Raw genomic sequence first — 25,056 nt, 5'->3', positions numbered from 1 at the left:
TGAAAATTGATCGTTGGCTTTCAGGTGAGGTAAATCTGCCCTACGATTGGATTTTGGAAAAACCATGTGACGGTGAACCAATTCCGATTGGACATCCACATTGCGCACGTCATCACACAACTTCTATGATAAGTACAAAGATGGCCGAGGCTGGCTCGAAAGTCTGCGGAGTTAACTTTTTAGCAAAAAAAAAAAGTAAGTTTCTATCTCATATAATTAAAAAGTTATTTATAATTTAGTAAAGCTTGGTCTTAGCCGTCGTATACGATGGCGTCGGCCCCAGAGGGTTAATTCTTCATTGACCCCTCCCTTTTCAAGAGGCCAGCACTTTTTTTTTTCTCAAATACACTGATTTATGAAAAACATTTATGCCAAATCTGATGCTTGTATCACCAAGTGAACAATTCTGTCCAAAAGTCATACTTATCTGCTCCACTTAAGGTGGCACTTCTGGGGTCATATGCTTTTTTTCCTTGCATTTCATGTGCTAAAGTCTGGTCAGATATGGGAACATGTAGCTGAAACATCGCCACACCCATCCCATCACTGAAATGTGGAACCTGGATGGCATCCACCCAGGCAGAAAACCTGTCCTTCACCATCTTTCAAAAATAACCACCTACCTGCCCACAGCCAGGTGAAATGTGGACATCTCCTTGCCTTCTTTAACTGCTGACATCTTCAACACTGAGGGTCCTGCATGCTGGATTGTGCCCAGAGAAACATGCCACAATGCCAAAATGTCACAGCAGATGCTCCCTCACCAGGCAAGTGATATTCATTTGCTTAAGGCGCTTTTCCACCAGGCGGTCCCAGTTCAACTCAACTGGCTCTACTCACAGATGGTACCAGGTGCTTCCTTTTCCATGGCCAATTGTATTTATCCTCACTTGTCATAGCAATGCCATGTGAAACACACAAAAGAAGAATGCAACACACACTAATCAGTGAATACCTGAGCTTTGGCTTTATAGTACAGTGCAGACAACTTGCCTCATGCTATTTTAAAAAGGGAAAATTTATTCAATATGTCATTTGTTTTGTGTCTTGTACATGATAATGCAGTGATAGTGACTGTTATCTCTGACCAATCAGGAACTGACAGTCTTTTCACCTCTCTTTTTAGTATTGCCTCGGCTTGCTTGAAACTATGCCAGAGATATACCAAGGAACAGGGTTCCAGGTACTAAATACCAGGTTTGGCCAATGGAAAACCAAAAAAAAGGCAGGTAGAATCAAGTTGAAATAAGAAGCTTCTCGTTTGATGCAAAGCCATTCCAGTGGTACCCAAGGACTCCCCAAAGACATTTCATACCAAAGACATCTTGTCATTGCCTTTGGTCATTGTGAGCATCCAAGTCTCCCACCCATGCAATAAGACAGGAAGCATCAGGGCATAAGACTTGGACCCTTGTGCAAAGATATCATCATTGCCAAACACCTCTGTGGAGCGACCTCATGACTCCATAAACACTTTCCAAGCACCTCTTGATCTTCGTGGTTGAAGATCCAGAAATTCAAATGTCACTGCAGACATAACTGAATGTGTTGACCACTTTCATCACATACAGATACACCAAGTCCAGAAAGTCACTGAAAGCTTGGATCTTAGTCTTCATCCAGAACAATTGGAAACCCCAAACTTTTGATTCTGCTGTGCTGCAATCAGAGTATCCACTAATTACACAAAGATCACAGCATCTGCAAAGTAAAGGTCGGTCAACATACTCAATACATACTCAATTCATACACAATACATACTCACTCTATGTGCTGTATATCTGCCGTTAACTGATATCCGCAACTGACGGGGATTTGTGGCTTGGCAGCGGACCGGGACAGTGTGTAAAACAGATATATATCGTGCCTATCACATCCACATCACAAATTAAAATATGTTGTAGCGACTGCATACAAATTGGCCACGAATAAAGCGTTTTTATTACTGCTTTGCAGCTGATTTGCGGACAATCTGTGGATGCGTAACAAACACGTCACGTAAACCCAAAGTACTATATGTGGCAGAAAGCGAAATACCTGCCAGTCAGTGCCGGTCCAGCTGTGTAAATCCACAAAGATGTAGCTGCTGCAATCGGGTCTCCTCTAGGACTTTTATTTAACACCAACAAAAGGAAGAGTTGCTGTTTAGCCACAACTCACGCTGAAGTCTATTTTCTGTGACACTCTCAAAAAAAAAACACCGTCTCACACCCCGAGCGGCTTCCCCCCTCCCTAAACTCATGAACAGTTAACCCTCGCATGACAACATGAACATTAACTCTGTGATCAACTTGTCCAAGTCCAACAAATGCTCCAGAGGCTGTATTGTTGGTGTGAATAGTGATGCCGACGGCCCGAATGAGCTTATTTTATGACCGCAATGCAGATGCTGTGCGTGATGCATTCATAATACACTCGTAATACTGCCGTGATAATTGCAATGCATCAGATCCGTTTCCTCACTACATACGTTATATAACCGTGATTGTATCATATATTCACTATATAGTATTATTAATATATCCGTAATTCATACTGGGACATTTGTCTTTTTGGCCATTTTTGTCGCGGACGACAACGAACACCCGCACTTTGTGTACTCAATTCATGCGCAATTGATCCTCTCCCCAGTGGGACAGGGGCCTAACATCCAGTCCATGCAACCACTGAACACTATTGGAGCAAGAAAACATCCCTAAAATACCAGAGTTCACTGGGAAAAATTCAAAGATTCTGTCATAGCTCACAGTACCTGCATATAGGATGCCTGTGATGTTCCACAACATCTGGAGGATCACACAAATTCTCACGTCTCCAACCGTGCACTTGCCCTTGATTTAAATCACAAGCAGAACCGTGAATGCTGGGTAATCTGCAGACGCTGTCGAGACAACAAACAGGGCAGAATTACAACAGGAACAACAGCGTTGACCGCCAGGGCGATGAACGCAGAGCTGCTGGGAGCTGATACCTGCAGCCAAATGGCAGCATTTGTGATGCTGCTGCTACAGGTCCAACAAACATCACCTTGCTGCAGTCGGCTTTGCCATGTGTTTGGGCAGATCGGGTTATCAGAAGATATGACGAGAGACAACCTCAAAACAGTGCCACGCTTTAAGAGCAGTGTTGTAATCACAGGTGGTGCCCTTTAACAGGAAGCTCCGCGGCATCTCGAGCCACTCGACTGCTCCTCAGCGTAATAAGATTTGTCACTCGCATTAGCACGAGCCCACTCAAACACATCGGGAACTCCTATAAAAGGAAGTGCGCTAATTTTACAGCGAATTAGCGGCGTGGTGTGAACAACTCCTGTAATCACAGCATGACAGTTGTTGTGTGTAAGGTCCAACAGTTCTTAATTGGCTCTAAAACAGCAAATCCTGCTGATACAGAGTCTGCAAAATGCCAGAGAAAAGAAATCTAATTTGCGCGCATGAATTATGCATGCCTCACCAATTTAATACATTTCAAGCTGCTCAGATATTAATTAATTCTTTTTTTTTTTGCTGCATAATTGATAATGAGTTTGACTTGCCTCATGCTGGAAAGAGAAGGTTACACTTTTTAATGTTTCTTTTCTTAATCATGTATGTTGTAAAGTCAGTGCCATCCAGAATATTAGATGAAATGTTTGTCAGTTCTGCGTGGACATTTATGAAATGAGCCGTAAGCCATGCTGTCAGCAAGCTGACAGACAAAAAGTGCAGGGCAGCAGTCGGCAAGTGACAACTAAGAGCTTCGGGAGTCATAAAGGAGCATGTTGGAAGCATGATCAGGCTCCCTGCGAGACACTGATAATTTCTTTGTCACTCTAAATGGCACCGATGGGGTTGTGCGACACAGATTGTGAGCACTTAGTGGACGTCCACATCAGGATGCCAGAACGGTCCCTTTAGAAACATGCTACATTATAAAAGGCGAGGAGGACATCAACGGCACTGCAATCTAGGGAAAACAGCCACTGTTGTCCATTAGGCCCAAACTGTTATGATCACATGCAACTGGCCCTGAGGCACTTTTTGAGATGGATCATGCTTTAGTGTCATACCTGATGATGCACCATAATGTAAGAAGTACGCTTCATGTCTCTGAGTAATCGCTGTTTTGACATGAAGTCATTCAAGTGGGTCCCCAAGGATTCTCTGCCAAAGAGCCTCTGCCATCGTGGAGCATTCATTCATTCTCTATACCTGCTTACTCCAATCAAGGGTCAGTGGGGGGTGGAGCCTATCCCAGCCGTCACAGGGTCAGAGGCAGAGTACATTCTGGAAAGGACACCAGTCGTTCATACTAGCACGCACACCTACAGTCAATGTAGAGATTCAGATTCACCTAACCTGCACGTCTTTGGATGTGGGAGGAAGCCGGAACCCACGCAAACACTGCAAACACGGGGAGAACATGCAGACTCCACACAGAGAGGACCAGGTGGGAATCGATCCCAGGACCGTCTCGCTGTGACGCAACAGTGCTAACCACTAAGCCCACCATGCTATCCGTGACAATGACAATATTGTGTAATTTTGTGACAGAATTAAAATGGCAAAATAAAAGAAAAGAAGAGGCACACTCCTTGCTGTGAGGTAACAGAGTGAACCACTAAGCTGCTGTCCGCCTTATCGTGTAGCAGATTAAAAAAGTTCAGAGCATCAAACTTTGCATGCTTTGCTGATAGGACACTAATTCATTAAAAATAATAATACAGTGGGTCCCTCACTATAACGCGGTTCACCTTTCGCGGCCTCGCAGTTTCGTGGATTTTTTTTTTGTGCAATTTTGCATGCTGCTGCTATCTTCTTTTTTTTTTTTAACAGCGCATTGTGTTCTGTGTCCTTATCTGGCGGGCCGGTCGCGGCACAGGTCTACATCACCGCGATTGCTCTCACTGCCTCCGATGCGCTTACCGAGTCTGCGGGCTCGGTAAGCGCGACTTCTTGCGGGAAAATCCGGAGCGCTGCATGGTCTGGTAACCGCAGCCGCAGAGCTCCATGGCCACTGAGAGAGGTTTGTATCTTTTAATGACTTGGATTCTTTGTGGGGCCCGCATCTGTCCTGCAATGTAACACCGGAGGCAGTGAGCGAAGGGAGAGGACACGCATTGTGTTCTGCGTGTGCCTGTTTATAATCTTCTCGCCCAGAAGAAAAAAGAGCGCCAACAACTACCCATAACTGTGTTCTTCACTCGGAAAAAGACACCTGCACCGAGGTGTCACTCAGTGGAAAAAGACGCAACAGCGGAGCGGCGCCAGGATGAAGAGACACGGTCAGATGAACTGTGAAATACTGGTCAGTCACTATTAATAATTTCTTATGTGTCCAACCTCGTAGGTTGATCGTTAAAATTAAATTCATTAGTTCTAAAAGCCATCATAATTATTTATAGGAAAATGTTCTATTTTTATTTCTCAAACAAATGTTTGGGCCTGAAAACAGGTTTTGATCTTTGGTTTCATTCTATAATACTGGACTTATTTTTCTACTAAGGTTTGAACTTTGAGAGTGTTTACACAGGAGAGAAAAGTGAGAAAATGTGTGTAGTGAGGGGTTTTACAGCCTTAAGACATCTATAATAATTGTAAAAAATCACAACTGACTACTTTGTGGATTTCGCCTATTGTGGGTTATTTTTAGAACGTAACTCCCGCGAGGGACCACTGTAATAATAATAAAAAATAGTCACCTGAAAATTCAATATGGTTGCAACATTTCTAGATTGCTCTACTCGTGTCATGATTTTAAAGTTTTCACAATATCTTTTGATTGAATAGTCTAATTTTTATGACACCGGCATCTGTTAATGTTTTGACCCCTCTGAATCTGATTTAGCCAACATATATATATATATATATATATATATATATATACCTCTTTGTGGACCCAGAGGTTAGAGTTGGAATATGTATTGAGTATGAGTACCAGTACTCTGAAACAAAAGTGCTCCCTCTCCTACCAAACACCACCACTCAATAGATATTTCAAGCCATAAATATATAATATCAACCGATGTAACATTAAGTGTTTTGCACAACTTGGTATTAAAACAGCACTCTTTGACTGATCTAAGAATTTGGACAGTGCAGTGGCTTGGTGGTTAGCACTGTTGCCTAACAGCAAGAAGGTTATGGGCTCACTTCCCACCTATGGCCTTTCTGTGTGGAATTTGCATGTTCTCTCTGTGTTTGTGTGGGTTCCCTCCGGCTTCCTCCCACAGCCAAGACATGCAGCTTAGGTGAATTGGAAATTTTAAATTGTCATAGGTTACGTGCGGGTGCGAATGGTGTTTGTCTGTCGATATGTGGCCCTGCGACAGACCGCTGTCCTATCCAGGGTGTACTCTGCCTCACGCCCTATGACTGCTGAGATAGGCTCCATCCCCCCTGTGACCATTAATTGGGAATAAGCAGGTATAGAAAATGGATGAATGGAATTGAGATTTTGTGATGTTGCAGCTTCAATTCTCCCTATAATGTCCTTCCGTGCATCCATGTTTCTGTAGTAAAATAATTTCTTCCACTCCAATTCTGACTGTTGTTGAGGTTAAATCAGCATCCGGTTGTTGCGGCTATTGGAGGAAATGATACATCCGGTTTACTGTTTGCTGTACAATGCCGACATGTGACTTATACAACAACAGTTCTCTCACACTGACATTCATCTCTTGGAACATTGTCCGTCTGTGTTTATGGGCACTATGCTGATATCTGGCACCAGAAGCTCTTATACCTGGGCCTTCTCTCCGAACAACTGTAGTGAAACTCTGTGCTGCTGTATTTCACCTTCTGCTGATTTTGAGGGGTGACATTTCTAAAAGATGTGTTAAATGATTTTTTTTTTAATGATGGCAGTTGTCAACAGAACATCACATCACTACATGAGGATTTGGTAACTGAACAAGCAGCACTGCAGGAAACTGTTCTCTTCTCAGTGTCCTCCTAATTATCAAATTGTCACTTTTACCACCTGCAACACCATTTTTTAAATCTACGAGATAACAGACGATGATTCTATCTCTCGCTGAGTGCTTGCTCATGCTTGGTGTCCCTCGCGGCATTCGTACGTGCGGGTGACCTTCAGGTTGGACGAGCAGAAGCAGTAGTACCAGCTGTGATCGAGGCTCTTGACAGTGTGGTGAACAGCACTTCACATCATAAAAATCAGTAAGGGAATGCAGCTTCCATTAAGGTAGAAAATCACTACGATCAATGAGCCAGAGAATTGGCTGACCTTCCTTTTTTCTCCTTTTCCAACCATCATTGTGTAGCTTCTAATAGAAATTGTGCTATGGAGATTTAAACCGTGATATGTGGTCAACCCTTGTTATGGATTTTAACAGATGTAAAGACATGCGCTCAAGATGGGCAGTTGAGTGAGTGAGTGTGTGTGTGGTTGTGTGTGTGTGTGTGTGTGTGTGTGTGTGTGTGTGTGTGTGTGTGTGTGTGTGTGTGTGTGTGTGTGTGGGTGTTGTGTGTGTGTGTGTGGTGTATGTCTGCTTATATTAAGAATCTCCAGCCAAAACAGACTTTTGCCATTTTGTTGTTAAGTTTGACAAGCTGTTTTACTTGTGAAGTAATAAAGTAATTTTGAACCGGTTGGCTCTGGCCTGCAGTCAATACGACAGAATTGCCAAATGAGTCTGGATGAAATGGGCCCACCCACTTTCCAACTTCCTAGTCAGATCAGCACTGATGTGATCAAATCAAATCAAATTTATTAATTTATATAGGGCCATTTCACGATAAAAATGCCTCAAGGCACTTCACACAGCACAACACAAAAAATACAATAAAAATAATTAAAAGATTAAAACATGATAAAAAAGCTATGCATAAAAGTACAAATAATAAAATCTATAATATACATAATATAACATACAAAATGCTAATGATAAACTGGGAAAATAGGTGGGTCTTATCTGATGTCTGTAATAGGTGATACTGAAGACCCTAGTGCAGAGAACCATGATTAAAGAAGGTAAATTGATTCAGTTTGTGCTAGAAGTAGTAATTACCAGTGATTTTTCACAGCAGACAAAGGGTTTGGTGATATTTCAGGCAGAGGTCAGGCACATAAGTGATCAGTCCAACACAGCAACAGTCTTTCAGAGGGAAAGAGGAGAAGGATTATTCAAAAACAGGCTATGGTCAGTATGCAAACATATACCTTAGATAGTTGACAAAAACATGAGAGGTCAACATATCAGCAAGGTTCAAAAACAGAGAAACACCAGGAAGAAAAGGCATTTGGAGTGTTACTGCATATTCTGTGCATGGTGCAAACCACAACATAAATGTGCAAGTAAACATATACTGGGGTGGTGGTCCCTCTGTTTAAGAAGGGGGACCGGAGGGTGTGTTCCAACTATAGGGGGATCACACTCCTCAGCCTCCCCGGTAAGGTCTATTCCAGAGTACTGGAGAGGAGAATTCGACCATCGGTCGAATTCTCGGATTCAGGAGGAGCAGTGTGGTTTTCGTCCTGTTCACGGCACACTGGACCAGCTCTACACGCTCCATCGGGTGCTCGAGGGTTCATGGGAGTTTGCCCAACCAGTCCACATGTGTTTTGTGGATCTGAGAGAAGGCGTTCGACCGTGTCCCTCAGGGCACCCTGTGGGGAGTGCTCCGGGAGTACGGGGTCCGGGTCCTTTGTTAAGGGCTATCCGGTCCCTGTACGACTGCAGCAGGGAGCTTGGTTCGCATTGCCGGTAGTAAGTCAAACCTGTTTCCAGTGCACGTTGGCCTCCGCCAGGGCTGCCCTTTGTCACCGGTTCTGTTCATTATTTTATGGATAGAATTTCTAGGCGCGCCAGGGTGTAGAGGGGGTCTGGTTTGGGAACCACAGAATCTCGTCTCTGCTGTTTGCGGACGATGTGGTTCTGTTGGCTTCGTCAAATCAGGACATTCAGCGTGCACTGGGGCGGTTTGCAGCCGAGTGTGAAACGTCCGGGATGAAAATCAGCACCTCCAAATCCGAGGCCATGGTTCTCAACCGGAAAAGGTGCTTTGCCCTCTTCAGGTCAGTGGAGTGTCCTTGCCTCAAATGGAGGAGTTTAAGTATCTTGGGGTCTTGTTCACAAGTGAGGGATGGATGGAGCGTGAGATCGATAGATGGATCGGTGCAGCATCTGCAGTGATGCAGTCTCTGTATCGGACCGTCGTGGTGAAGAGAGAGCTGAGTAGGGGGGCAAAGCTCTCGATTTACCGATCGATCTATGTTCTGATCCTCACCTGTGGTCATGAGATTTGGCTCATGACCGAAAGAACGAGATTGCGAGTACAAGCGGCCGAGATGAGTTTCCTCCGCAGGGTGGCTGGGCGCTCCCTTAGAGATAGGGTGAGGAGCTCGGTCACTCGGGAGGAGCTCGGAGTCAAGCCGCTGCTCCTCCACGTCGAAAGGAGTCAGTTGAGGTGGCTCGGGCATCTTTTCCGGATGCCCTCTGGACGCCTCGCTGGAGAGGGTTCCGGGCACTTCCCACTGGGAGGAGGCCCCGGGGAAGACCCAGGACACGCTGGAGAGACTACATCTCTCGGCGGTTTGGGAACGCCTTGGGTCCCCCAGAGGAGCTGGGGGAGGTGTGTGGATCGGGAGGTCTGGTCGGCTTTGCTTGAGCTGGTGCCCCCGCGACCCGACTCCGGATAAAGGGGAAGAAAATGGATGGATGGATAATAATAATAACAATAATAATAATAACAATAGATAATAATAATGATAAGAATGCAAAATGTACAAAAAAAAGTTAAATAAATTTGAAAAATTAAAATAAAAATCTGCCATGTTGTAGTTCACTTCCACACCCTGCTGAAAATGTCAAACCACATATTCAACTTTTATTAAAAAACAGGTGTCTCTGTGGATAGGGTTTGAGTCCAGGTCTGTGCTTCAGGCTATGTCCTTGACCGAAACACTTCATTTGCATCAGTCCATTACACTCAGCCATAAATGGACAGTGGCCTTGGCTGGGAAAGTAAACTGTGCTGGACTTGTTCAAGTCTCACAAACATACAGTGAGACAGGTCACACCAGGACCCTAAAGACTTTAAAGTATCAGCTTTGCCAAACACTTCTGTTCAGTGGCTTCATTACTGTGTGTGCTCGGTGTTTTCCATTCTTAAAGGCTGAGGACCCAGTCAACACCAGTGCTGAGATAACTCTTTCACTGCACACATACACATCTAATGATGTATCCAGGAAGTAACTGATAGTCTCAACATCTAGTTTACGCAAGCAAGGAACAAGGTTGGAGGCAGAACACATCCCTGATGTGTGTGAGTTTTTCCTTGGAAAAATTTTGGGTTTATGCCCTCATTCCATACAGGACATCATGTGCAGACACCACCATTCCAAATGTTAAATGGACTGCATATCTACAGCATATTTTTATAATGCACACACTCAAAGTGCTTTACAATGATGCCTCACATTAACACATCAGTAGCATGAGCTAACTGCCTCCATTGTGAGAATGGGATTTATAATGGGCTTAAAATTTATAAACTTGTGGTCAGTGGTGGGTACAGATAACCAAAAATTAACTTTGATAACAGATAAGATAACTGAAAAGCTATCTTTGCTAAAGATAAACCACCCAAAAATGTATCGGAAGTTACAGATAACCAATAAATTCCGGTGTTGTCTGAGATATTTGCTGTTACTAAAGAGCTAAAATTTATTTTTAACACGATCGCTTTTGAAAGCATCAAAAGCGGTAAAAGACCTAAACAGTAAGCAAGAATGTTTAACTATGCTGCCCTCTGCAGGAAACAGCACAGACAAATCTTGAGAGTACCTACGAAATCAACTTTATTAATCATAATCATTTTCTTTCAACATTCTGCCCCTGCTGGAAGCTTTTGTTTACAACAGCACTCCCACCACAGAGACACACCAAGAGCAGCCATAAAACCAGTTCCCTATCAATTTCAACACTTCGGTCAGGCGGAGGTCTTGAAAAAAAGTCATACTAACTTATGGTTTTTTGAAAATACTAATAGAATAACTCCATTAATGTCAATTCTGTCATTTGTACAAAGTTAAAATAGAACAATATTTAATGTTGAATAAGGCACTAATTCTGAGGTTTTGTAACAAACACAGACCGCAAAGCATTCTGGGTAAAAGTGCTAAACAGTGATTGGTTCAGTAATCCATTATGTAAACCAACACGTTAATGTGACGTGTTGTGTGTTGGTTTAAAGATAAATGTGCTTTTGTAAAATATTCCATTTTATTTGTAAAAACAGGCATTTTTACGGAGCCCTGGAAGTGTCATCGCAATTGCATGTTTTAAAACTTTTATGATGTTGTAAAACATGCACTCAATATTAGTAAGTAAGTACATTTATTTATATAGTGCCTTTCACAGACATAAGGCCATGTACACACGTTGGGTATTTGTAAAACCGAATATCTTACCCTTTCAGTTTGGGGAAAAAACTTCATCCACACTATGTCGTTCAAACATCGAACCGTATAAATGTGTTGTAATTAGTCTGCCAAACCTTTGGGTGGTGGTACTCATTAAAATTCTATCCAATCAGGAGCCTTATTCTCTTGTCGTCACTTCCACAAAAACTAAAAACATGGCGCCAACCTCGTTCGTGTGGACCGATAAGGAGTCGGAATTACTTCTAACCGTAGTTTTAGAATACAAAGTTAACAAATATATGCACACAAAAAGCGCCTGGACAATGGACAATACCAACACTTTGAGAGTAGCCATGTACCCAGATGTTTAATACTGCCATGAACACTCCTGGCCAGCAGATGGCAGTAGCAGCCTTGAAAAAATGTCAAATAAAATTCCAGATAATCCTCGTCTGCTACATTTAAGATGTGTGGAATTTAACAAACACAAATACACTAACGTCTATAAACCCAGAGAATATATTCACGAGAGTTTTAGGCACTAGAGGTTAATGCTGTTATCTGTGGACCCTGAACAGAGTGTCTGAAATGCATTTGTCCTGTGGTGAACATCTGAGATTACCTTATGCTACCCATAATTTTAAAATTAGACTTGCAAATTGATAGTTTCTTTTTGATAGTTTCAAACTGATTAGTTTCTTTTGAATTCTGAAATAAAATGTTTTAAAATTCTATTCATTTCAAAAGCCATTTTTACCTCCGCCAACAAAAATATTTGTTTGTCTCTTTGTTTGATTATGAACAGCCTCGAGCCCACAGTCTTTCATATATCATAATGAATTTATTTTTACTGAGAATTCATATCCTGATAGGCAAGAGCTGATTCAATTTTCAAGGTCATAGGTCAAAGGGCAATGTCAGGAAACATCTTGGAAAATTGGAAAAATCCCTATCTTTAACACTGAACAAATTTTCAAAAATTCATAACTCTATCAAAAAACAAAACAAAACAAAACACACATTTCTTTCATATTTGGGAGTACTATATAGAATGGTATCCTTTATTGACTGACAAAGTTTGATCCAGATTAGAGATTTTGTGGCCATTAAATTTAACATTGAAAACCCCATTTAATGAATATTTTACATTGGATCTTAATCAATTGTGCCCCAGTCACTCCCATATTTGAAAGTGAGGTGTAGACTGGCACTCACTATCACCTGATAAAGGTTGATCTGGATCTGATCTGGATTTTGGATTTTGTGGACATTTGACTTTAATATTGAAAAAACATTTGGTGTACATTTTGCATCAAAAGTGCGTCCGTCACTCTCATTTTTTCTTTTATGGATTTACCTCCACCACCAAAATTGGATGGAGGTTCCAATTTTATGCATGTTTGTCTATTTTCCAGTTATCAGTCGGAAACCAAATGCCAGAAAGCAATGACAAATTGTGCAGAGCAGAGATAACCAGTGTTCTGTGAAAATTATCTGAAAAAGAATTCAGAGACTGAAAAAGTTTGAAAAAATACCTAACACCACACACACAAAAAAACATTAATTCAAGTGTATGAATTAAATACATACTGCAGTATGCACGCTTGATATTTGATCACATCTAATTTAGCTTATGAAAAGCCGCTTCTAACAGGACTTGACATTGGCGATTTTGGCGGTTTGCACTCTGAGTGTGGGAATGTGGAAATTCACAAATTGTACCTTGTGCATACAGAGTAGGATTTCCATTTGTTAGTAAAACCTGACCTGATTATGATTCTTCTGTCACTTCAGAGCTCTGTGTGATAGAGGTGGGCGGATCAATCCTAATATCATAATATCGATACCAACACTGGTATTGATATTGAACAATCCTTGTGTAAAAAGATCGATACTCAAGCTTTTTTCTCCCGCACGCACTGACTGCTGCGCACGCAGATTCATCAAAGTCTACTCTCTGTAAGTCAAGCGCTGCACTGTCACACAACACGGAGCAGTGCACCCTCCCCCTCTGGTCTTTTGTTGTTGCACCATCATGTGGCTCAGCAGAGCCAGCCAACAGCCTTGCATGTAGGCTCAGCCTGGTCCCACTCAGTGATCTCCTCTACCAGGAGATTTTGTTTTAGTTGTGTTGAGTGATATTTTTTTAAACAAAAATGTTGATTGTGATAATAAAGTATTTTGTTGTCACGTACAATGTTTGGCGAAATTCTATCCTAGGTCTTTTGGATCCTTTGGATCTATGAAGCTTAAATATGAAAAGTATTATTATCAGTATCAGTATTGATATCTGCGATCCTGGGCCTGTATTTACTTGGTATCAGATCAATACCAAAATTCCCAGTATCGCCTACCTCTACTGTGTGACCCACAAGACCAAAAGCTGCTGTGAACCTCTGCCCTCCTCGGTGTATTAATTAACTAACCCTTGGTGAAACCGATGCATGAGATCTGGATATGAATCCAGATGTTACGGTGAAATCACCATTCAGGCAGATGTGATATTCCAGACGTTGCCGTGTTGAAGGAACGGGGCCACAAACAGTCTCATCTGAATGCTAAATTCCAGTATCTTTGTGAAATGTGGACCCACCTGCACAGACAATTAAACGACGTCTCCGTCTTTAACGCATGTCAAACTCTACTCATTTCACGTCCTGCCCTGCTGCTGTTTCTTTAATGCATGTCTTTGATTTTATTATCTGTCTTGTACTGTGTTGCTGTTGCTTCTCTTCTTTATTAGACACTGTAATCTTGGCTTGGAAAAAAAAAAAGATAAATAAATAAAAATAAACAAAGCCTTCGATTTATTCTGTTGGACTTAACAAGTTGCTGCTGCTTCTGAAACTTGAAGCTTCCACGTTTCACTTTTACAAGGTGGAACTGTATGTTTGCTTCCAGTCGGTGTTGACACGTGCATCTGTCACTCCCGACAGGAAAAACAGTCTCGCATAAAAGGATTAAGCTGTTGCTCGAGATCAGCTTTTGGGATGTTTTCTCTGCTTTTTTCCACTCCCTTCACAGACCATGTCACCCCGCTGTGTTGCTTCTGGGCTGAACCGTGCAGGTCTATAGCTCACCTCTGTGCAGCTGAGAAACAAACGGGCACAGTCGCACACACAAACAAGAGGGGTCATTTCCACTGCTGCTGAAGCTTGCATTTCGATGAAGGCACTGCATTTGAATGGGTCGACTGCTGTTTGCCCCCCGGTCATGAGTATATGAGTTTACAAGAAGCGAAGATCTCTCACGTTGCAGTCACCATCTTTCTGGTGCGCTGTCTGTAATGCTGTAGGGGAGGTGATGATCGAGTGGTTAAGCAGTAGGCTTGAGACCAGAGGATCCTCTGTTCAAACCCCCGTCTGGCCAGAATATCACTAAGGGCCCTTGGGCATGATCCTTAATCCCCACACTGATTCCGGTGTGTAGTGAGCACCTTGCATTTCAGCACCCTGACATCTTTGTGTAAGTGTGGGTGAATGTGAGGCATTACTGTAAAGTGCTTTGAACTCTAGATGGAAAAGCACTAAATAAATGCCGGCCATTTACCATGTACAGCATCTCACCATTTTACACCCTCACCACACTAAAACACATAGCAGGCCTACTCGCGTGCCCATTTTAATACAATTAACATCTGCAGGAAACACCTGTGGATGTTCTACCAGCCTATAGTAGCCAGCATCCTCTTCTACACTGTGGTGTGCTGGGGGAGCAGCACATCCAAGAAGGACACATCCAAGCTGAACAAACTGATCAGGTGGGCTGGCTCCATGGTTGGCATGAAGCTGCACTCTCTGGTGATGTTGGCAGAGAAGAGAACACAGGACAAACTGCTGAACATTATGTGCAATGCCAGTCACCCTCTGCACATGGTCATCAGCAACCAGAGGAGGCTCTTCAGCCATTGACTGCTCCTTCGTAAGTGCAGGACCAACAGACTGAAAACCTCCTTTTGTCCCTCAGGCCATCAGACTGTACAACTCCTCACTCAGGGGGAGGAGGAGTAACAGGAAGACAGAGGACGGAAATGAGAATGAGAAGAACAGTAGTAGCCAGTAAACCAGTGTTGATCAGTATGTTTGGTATTTATATTGTGTATTGTATTTAGATTTATATTGGAAAACTGTATTTCTTTTTTCACTTTTGATAGTCTGTGTGCTTCTTACCCTGTGTGCTGCTATCCAATGCTGCTGGAACCTCAATTTCCCTGAGAGAGTCTTCCCAAGGGATCAGTAAAGTTCTATGTAATCTAATCTAATCTTATCTAATCTAATAGCAGCATTTTCAACAACAGTTCAAAACACAATGAAATCTAATTACAGAAACTGCATGTTTATAAATACATATGTTGTAACTCCATGCAATAATTTGAAGCTTGTTGCTACAGTGTTTTTCTCGGCAGCACCAAAAAATTATGTAATGAAAGCTGAAGGGATGAGATCAAACCGTCGACGAAGGGGATAGATGACAGATAATAAAGACAACAGAATTTAGATATTCTCTCCAAGATTTACTGCTTTTTCTCCATATAGATGTGACAAACAACAAGTCAAATATGGGAGCATGTGTGACACAAATGTATGAACTCGACCCCAAAATGCAGACACAGATTCAGAGCTTTGAGTAAAATGATAAGTGATTTATTTTACAAAGAGTGCAAAGGTCAAGGTGGCAAGCAGGAGTATTCTTGGGGGCTGGAGGTGAAGGCTTGACATGGCTGGCTGAGAAAAACACAGGAAACAAGCAAAGTTAACACCAGTCTCAAAACAATTCACACAAAACAGACTGATCTGAGAACTATGAACGAGAGCCAAGTGTACCGCAGGAAGTAAATCAATGAACTGGCGAGGAGTGGAAGAATGAGCCGATGTTTAAACTGCACAGGAGTGGAAGATAGATTGCAGGTGTGAGATGTCAAAAGGTCAGTCACACCCAGCCTGGACTCACAAAACAAACAGACATCCAGAGGGGAAGGAAACACGGCAGAGGATGCTAACAGAAAAGGTAAAATCTGACCAGCATGGATGGGGGCTACTGCCGCCAAATCCACTACATTATAGTACCGTCCTGGGAGCTGGATGGCAATCACCCAGGCAGACAACCATTCCATTCTCACTCTGAAAAGTAACCATCGACTTGCCACAGCCGGGTGAGATGGCGGTCTCTTGGCCTTCTCCTCTGGGGTCCTCAGCATTGAGGCAAGTCCAGAAAAATGTACCACATCATAGGTGATGCTTGCTCACAGGGCAAGTGATACACCTTATCTTACTCTCCCTATTTGACACAGTCATTTTAATGGTACCCAAAGATCCCCCAAAGAGATCTCTTGTGAAATCAAGTTTTGTACAGATAATGCCATGCCACATAATTTTTTTCTGCCATAAAATGTACATAATTTCAGTCTTGTAGTGCTCTTTATAATGTTCACAATATGTTGTGAAACTGAAACAAATAAAACTAAAATTAAATTAAATTAACATTTATCACTGTTCTGAATTAAAGCTACACTTTTGATAGTGTTAAACTATTTAAACTGTAATATTGCCTGATCATGCATACTGCACCTTATGTGTTTGCAGTGGTGGGCAAAAAGTTAGCTTCGTTAACAGATAATCAGCTAACTGAAAAGTTATCTTTTATAAAGCTAAACCGATAAACCACCCAAAAACTTATCGGAAGCTACAGCTAACCGATAACTTTCAGTATCGTCTTCAGTACACTTATAACTACTAACTAGCCGACTTTGAGTTTTACATGACAATCACTTCTGGTAGTATCAAAGATGACCACAGACCCAAACAATGAGTCAGCACTTCCGTCTTTGTGCATCCTGGCCATTGCTGGAAGCTCCTGTTTACTACATAACATACTATAGTGAAACAGTTGAGAGGAGCAACAAAGCTCAACTCTCTACTCAAGAAGAGTAGTCGCTGTGAGGCAGAGGTCTTGGAAAATAAAGCAGTGCTGACTTATGGTTTGTTTATATAAAAAATTAATACGGATAAAATAAATCCATTAATGTCAATTCTGTCATTTGTACAAAGTTAAAATATAACACCTATCTTTGAATTTTAAATAATGCACTAATTCTGAAGTTTTGTAACAAACACAGACAGATGCAAAAGGGATTATGGGTAAATGAGCCTCCACTAATACTAATTGGTTGACTCATTCATTCTATGTAAAAACCAACACGTTAATGTGACATGATGTGTGTGTTGGTATTTAAATGTGCTTTTGTAAAATGGCTTTTTATTTATGTTAAAAAAAAATAAGCCATTTGGAAAAGCCAACTAAGTCAATTTGTGATTTGAAAACTGTCTGATGTAACCGGGGTCAAAATGCATAGAACACTGCCATTTACTGGTGCCCAGCTGCTCAGCCGCTTACTCATAATCCTTTGCGTACCATTTTTTTTAAAACAACAAAATCCACAATGACAAATGTAAATGAACATTATACAACCAAAATGTATACTTTTATTTATTTAACTGCAGTAAGAGGCTGCAACAACTCTCAGGCGCACAAAGAATTATAATTTATGAATGGGATATCTCAAATAAGGGCGAATACTGCCATGAACACTACTGGCCAGTAGATGGCAGTGGAGACTGTAGAGCAAACAGGAAAATATTGGAAAAGCAACCTGAGCTTCTTTTGACATTTAAAACAAACACAATAACAAGTAACAATATCTATAAACCCAGAGAATATATTCATGAGAGTTTTGGGCACAATATACAAAGAATTTAATGCTGTTGTCCATGTGGAGCCTGATCAGAGCATCTCAAATGCACTTCTCCTGTCGTGACTGTACCCATAATACACTGGGGAGCATGTCCACACTAAAACCTTCAAAATTAGTGCAATACTTTAAAACTGATATTTTCATGTTATAAAACTTCAGAAGTGACGTTAATTTAAATAACATGTCCGAAATTAGTTTGGTTAAAATTTTAACCATAAGTTAAAACTGTATGCCTCTGGATGACTTGGGTGATTTTGGGAGTGAATTAGTATGGTGTTAGGAGCAATGATCTTGTGACAAGTTTGCCTCTGATTACAGAGGATAGAGTGGTTTCTCTCTAAATCAACTCTCCTCTGTTTACAGAGAACAGAGCTGTTCATCTGCTACAAAACAGGTATGTGCTAAAATCTTTGATATTAGATTTAACAAAAAGTTTTTTGTTTTTTTTGTCTATTAGAGCTTTATTTACTTCAGCTGAAAAAATGTTACCGATTTAAAAATTAGTGGACCAAAATTTATTGGAAGGCAATTGGTCCGATGATGGTTTTCAAAGTTAACTGAAAAGCTAATCCGATAATGAAAACATTATCTTAGATATTACAGTTAGCGGATTAGCAGAACTGTGCCCACCAATGTGTGTTTGGGAAAACATTAACGGCAGCCAACACGCTATCTGGACAGTCATTATCTGGAATACAGAGTGAAATGCCTGGAATAATCTGCTCGGTTTCATTGTTTGAGGAAATTTCTCAGACAGAACAGGTGCGTCACCCTCCAGAGGTAAATGGATTAAACAGCAGGTGGTAAGCAGACCGGTGACCCAGGTTTAGTCAAACTAGTGTTCTGGTATTAGCCAAAGTGTAATTCAAGAGCCTTCAAGGTTGTTTGATGGCCCAGAGAATGAGATCCAAGAGCTTGTGATGAGGTAGTCCTGAATATATGAAGACCAGACGAAGTCAGAGGAAGGAACCTCTGATGACACCACGACTGAAATGACTCTGGCAAATGACTGGGGCACACATCTGTGAATAACATGCAGTGACATCAGTGACCTCATAGACAATAAATATTTAAGTCTCGCTACTCCAACTAGAACTGATGAAACTTTTCACGATGATGAAACATCTTCAAGGAACAAGTCCAACTGACCCGACTCAACCTGCTTAGATAGATACCATGAGCTGGATGACTGAAAATCTCCACAGAGAACTCCAACAATAAGTTATCTGAAAAGCTCATCCACGAATGCAAATCTTCACTGATTAGCTGAACTACAACCATCACTGGTTGAGTTTCAGTCTGTCTTGTTTTTTAACCGTCACCAGTTCTGATGATAAAATGCCTGAAGCAATGGAATAATCTTGCCTGTATTGATGCAACAGGCAGCATCTTGTCCGCCTGTTTGCACTGTGCTGAAGAAAAACACTAAAGAGACCAGCAAAGAGGATTTCAAGGTATGAAAAATACCAATTAGACAAAGCTTAACTTCTTGCTCGTCTTGCTGAAAGGGATTAAAGCTTGAAGAGCCAAAACGTGAAAGTGGGTGAACACGAGTTGTGTGTTTGTGTCTGATTATCCAGTTAAATTAATCAGTACTTTATTATTACAAGGTTTTTTTTCCCACCCTATAAAAGTTCCTAAAAGTATCACAATCTCTCCACCGGAGCCCTTAATGTCCAATCTACTGTATACATAATTGCTCAAACTCATTAATAACCTTTTTAATATTGATTCATGCTATTTAAATGTGAGGGTTAAGATCTCGGCAGACCTCATTAACACTGGATGGGGTCAAACTAGTCCTGCGGTCCCACCGCAGTGTGCTTGATTACATTTTTAATGGAGTGTGGCTTTGATTTAACTGGCTGTTCTCACCATGTACAGTTTTCTCGGACTAGTCTGATTTGTTCTTGATACTTTAAAGGAGCAGCTCGTATTCTGAGAGTACACAGGCAGCACTGACTGATAGCAACGATGCTTTCAACCTGCTTCTTTGCAGAATTAGTTTGAGATATTCTTTGTTGCAAGGATCTTTAAATCCAAAGGATCTTATCTTCCACACCGCATAGGTGACACTGTTACTGTACAACTGAAGCAGTTGTGTTTTTCATGCCCAGTGCTCACATCATGTAAGGAGAAGTTATAGAGGGTGTTATGGTCTAAAATGGAGCAGTGGTTAGGTACAGGGTTGCAGCTTTGTTATGTTGTAACAGCAGAAAGCACCATAGTACACCAATTACACCATAGACAAGAAAAAAAAACAAACTCATTTTTTTGGCACACACTATTGTCAGGGATTGGGCCAGGTCAGAGCACTGAGCCCTTATTTTTCCCCTTTTCATGGTTTCCCATCTGCTGCGGCTTTGATTTATTAGTAATTATTTTCATCATGTTTTATTCTGTCTTGTTTTTCTTGTCACTTGGTTCTTGTTTTGATTCACTAGTTATATTATTTTCATCTTATGGTTATTCTCAGTTCTGTTTGCTTTGTCACTTTCTTTCCTTGTTACTTTAATACTTTGGCCATGTCTCAGTTCCATTATATCAGTCTGTGTTTTCATGGGTTAGCATTTAGTTATTGTTTGCCTATTTTTGCTGTTCTCATTTCTGTTTGCACTTTGTCAGGTTTTGATTCTTTTCTACTTAGAGTTCATGTCTGCCAGTTCCAGTTTAGTTTTGTCATGGTGTTTAATTTCTTATTATTCTCTGAGCTGTGTTTTCTAGTTTGTATCCGGTCTGCTTTTCTGTCCTGTTAAGTCTCTCGCCAGTTCATGTTTAGTCTAGTTCTCATGTTCATGTCTGATTCCTGTTCTTAGTTATATTATTCAGTTGTAGCTCAGTTTTGTTTTTGCCTCTTGTTTCCACTCCACATCCTGCACCTGCTTTCATGTCCTCGTCTCACGCCCAGTTATTTATGTTCACTTCACGTCCTGCACCTGCCATGTTTTTTCTTTCTTTAACTCTGTCTGCTTTGTGTTTTTCTTTCACTCACGCTCTGTGCACCTGTTCACATATCTTTGTCTTTTCTTCACTCCACCTTGTGTTGTCCTCCCTCACTGTCTTGCACAATGTAGTATATTTGTCCACTAGCCACGCCCCCTTCTTGATTGTTCCTCACGTGCACCTTGTTACACCTGTCTTATTTAGTCTCCACCCAGCCACCACACCCTTGCTCGTTTGTTGTCCTTGTGTTGTTGTTTGTTGTGCTCAGTGGTGGGCGTGTCCCTCTGTCTTTCCACTCCCATGGCCTGGATCTTTCCTTCACACCTGTTCATTTTCTGCTCATCACCTTCCTGTACAGTGGGGCCAAAAATATTTAGTCAGCCCCTGATTGTGCAAGTTCTCCTACTTAGAAAGTACACATCATAGGTACACTTCAACTATGAGAGACAAAATGAGAGAGAGAAAAAAAAAAATCCAGGAAATCACATTGTAGGATTTTAAAAGAATCTATTTGTAAATTGTGGTGGAAAATAAGTATTTGGTCACCCACAAACAAGCAAGATTTCTGGCTCTCACAGACCTGTAACTTCTTCTTTAAGAAGCTCTTCTGTCCTCCACCTGTTACCTGTATTAATGGTATCTGTTGGAACTCATTAACTGTATAAAAGACACCTGTCCACAGCCTCAAACAGTCAGACTCCAAACTCAACCATGGCCAAGACCAAAGAGCTGTCGAAGGACACCAGGAAGAAAATTGTAGATGTGCACCAGGCTGGGAAGAGTGAGTCTACAATAGTCTAGCAGGTTGGTGTGAATAAATCAACTGTGGGAGCAATTGTAAGAAAATGGAAGACATACAAAACCATTGATAATCTCCCTTGATCTGGGGCTCCAAGCAAGATGTCACCCCGTGGGGTCAAAATGATCATGAGAATGGTGAACAAAAATCCCAGAACTACACGGAGGGACCTGATGAATGACCTGCAGAGAGCTGGGACCAAAGTAACAAAGGCTACACACTACGTAGAGAGGAACTCAAATCCTGCAGTGCCAGGTGTGTCCCCCTGCTTAAGCCAGTACGTGTCCAGGCCCGTCTGAAGTTTGCCAGAGAGCATATGGATTATCCAGAAGAGGATTGGGAGAATATCATGTGGTCCAATGAAATCCAAATAGAACATTTTGGTAAAAACTCAACTTGTTGTGTTTGGAGGAAGACTAATGCTGAGTTGCATCCCAAGAACACCTACTGCGAAGCATGGGGGTGGAAACATCATGCTTCGGGGCTGTTTTTTCTGCAACGGGGACAGGACGACTGATCTGTGTTAAGGGAAGAATGAATGTGGCCATGTATCATTGAGATTTTAAGTCAAAACCTCCTTCTATCAGTGAGAGCATTGAAGACACAACATGGCTGGGTCTTCCAGCATGACAATGATACCCAAACACACCATTCGGGAAGCAACGAAGGAGTGGCTCCGTAAAAAGCATTTCAAGGTCCTGGAGTGGCCTAGCCAGTCTCCAGACCTCAACCCCATAGAAAATTTGTGGAGGGAATTGAAGGTCCATGTTGCCCAGCGACAGCCCCCAAAACATCACTGCTCTAGAGGAGATCTGCATGGAGGGAATGGGCCAAAATACCAACTACAATGTGTAGTTGGTATTCAATGTGCAAACCTGCTGAAGAACGTTTTACCTCTAAATACACTCAACAAAAATATAACGCAACATTTTTGGTTTTTGCTCCCATTTTGTATGAGATGAACTCAAAGATCTAAAACTTTTTCCACATACACAATATCACAATTTCCCTCAATATTGTTCACAAACCAGTCTAAATCCTGTGATAGTGAGCACTTCTTCTTTGCTAAGTCTAATCCATCCCACCGTGCACAGGTGTGCCTTAGACTGCCCCACATAAAAGGCCACTCTGAAAGGTGCAGTTTATCACACAGCACAATGCCAGCAGATTTGCAAGATTTGAGGGAGCATGCAATTGGCATGCTGACAGCAGGAATGTCAACCAGAGCTGTTGCCTCTGTATTGAATGTTCATTTCTCTACTACCAAGCCGTCTTCAAAGGCGTTTCAGAGAATTTGGCAGTACATCCAACCAGCCTCACAACCGCAGACCACGTGTAACCACACCAGCCCAGGACCTCCACATACCAGCATGTCCACCTCCAAGATCGGTCTGCGACCAGCCACTCGACAGCTGCTGAAACAATCGGTTTGCATACCAAAGAAATTCTGCACAACTGTCAGAAACCATCTCAGGGAAGCTCATCTGCATGCTGTGCGTCCTCATCGGGGTCTCGACCTGACTCCAGTTCATCGTCGTAACCAATTTGAGTGGGCAAATGCTCACATTCGCTGGCGTTTGGCACATTGGAGAGGTGTTCTCTTCACGGATGAATCCCGGTTCACACTGTTCAGGGCAAATGGCAGACAGCGTGTGTGGCATCATGTGGGTGAGCGGTTTTCTGATGTCAATGTTGTGGATCGAGTGGCCCATGGTGGCGGTGGGGTTATGGTATGGGCAGGCGTCTGTTATGGACGAAGAACACAGGTGCATTTTATTGATGGCATTTTGAATGCACAGAGATACCGTGACGAGCTCCTGCGCCCATTGTTGTGCCATACATCCAAGAAGATCACCTCATGTTGTAGCAGGATAATGCACGGCCACCATGTTGCAAGGATCTGTACACAATTCTTGGAAGCTGAAAATATCCCAGTTCTTGCATCGCCGGCATACTCACCGTGACATGTCACCCATTGAGCATGTTGGGATGCTCTGGACCGGCCGTATATGACAGCGTGTACCAGTTCCTGCCAAGATCCAGAAACTTCTGCACAGCCATTGAAGAGGAGTGGACCAACATTCCACAGGCCACAATTGACAACCTGATCAACTCTATGTGAAGGAGATGTGCCTGCACTGCATGAGGCAAATGATTGTCACACCAGATACTGACTGGTATCCCCCCCAATAAACAAAACTGCACCTTTCAGAGTGGCCTTTATTGTGGACAGTCTAAGGCACACCTGTGCACTAATCATGGTGTCTAATCAGCATCTTGATATGGCACACCTGTGGAGGTGGGGATGGATTATCTCAGCAAAGAAGTGCTCACTATCCACAGATGTAGACTGGTTTGTGAACAATAGTTGAGGGAAATGGTGATATTGTGTATGTGGAAAAAGTTTTAGATCTTTGAGTTCATCTCATACAAAATGGGAGCAAAACCAAAAGTGTTGCGTTTATATTTTGGTTGAATGTACTTATTTTCCCACCATAATTTTACAAATAATTCTTTAAAAATCCTACAATCGGATTTCCTGGATTTTTTTTTCTCATTTGTCTCTCATAGTTGAAGTGTACCTATGTTGAAAATTACAGACCTCTCTCATCTTTCTAAGTAGGAGAACTTGCACAATCAGTGGCTGACTAATACTTTTTTACCCCACTGTATTCATACCTCACCTTGTCCATCTGTTCCCTGCCAGATCGTTGTGCTCCATGCCTTCACTTCCACCCTTGTTCCTCGTGTCTTTCTCATCCTGCTTGCCTCTCAGTGTTTTCATGACCACCTGTTTTGCCACTGTTGACTACTGTTGCTTATTCTGGACTGCGTTTTTGTGTACTGAACCACTGCTTATTACTCCAGTAACCTTTTGAACAACTCCACCCTATGTCTGAGCCTAGCAATTGTGTCCAGCCATTTTGTGTTAGGAAGCCTGATAATCGCTGTGAAGTTTATGAAAACACCAAGGTTTTGTTAAAGTTTTACTATGGTTATGCTACAATTAGGCTGTAATTTCTTTTATACCCATCACATGATACTAGAAAATTCATTTATGCAATTAATTTAGTTTATACGTATAGCACCAAATGAAAACAAAAGCTGCCTCAAAGCGCTTCACACGCAAGTAGGTCTAACCTTACCAACCCCTAGAGCAAGCACACAGGCAACAGTTGCCTGATGCATTACATCACCA

This window comes from Thalassophryne amazonica, chromosome 15, assembly GCF_902500255.1.
Source record: "Thalassophryne amazonica chromosome 15, fThaAma1.1, whole genome shotgun sequence".
NCBI classification, from domain to species: Eukaryota; Metazoa; Chordata; class Actinopteri; order Batrachoidiformes; family Batrachoididae; genus Thalassophryne; species Thalassophryne amazonica.
Note: the sequence above shows the minus strand (reverse complement) of the source record.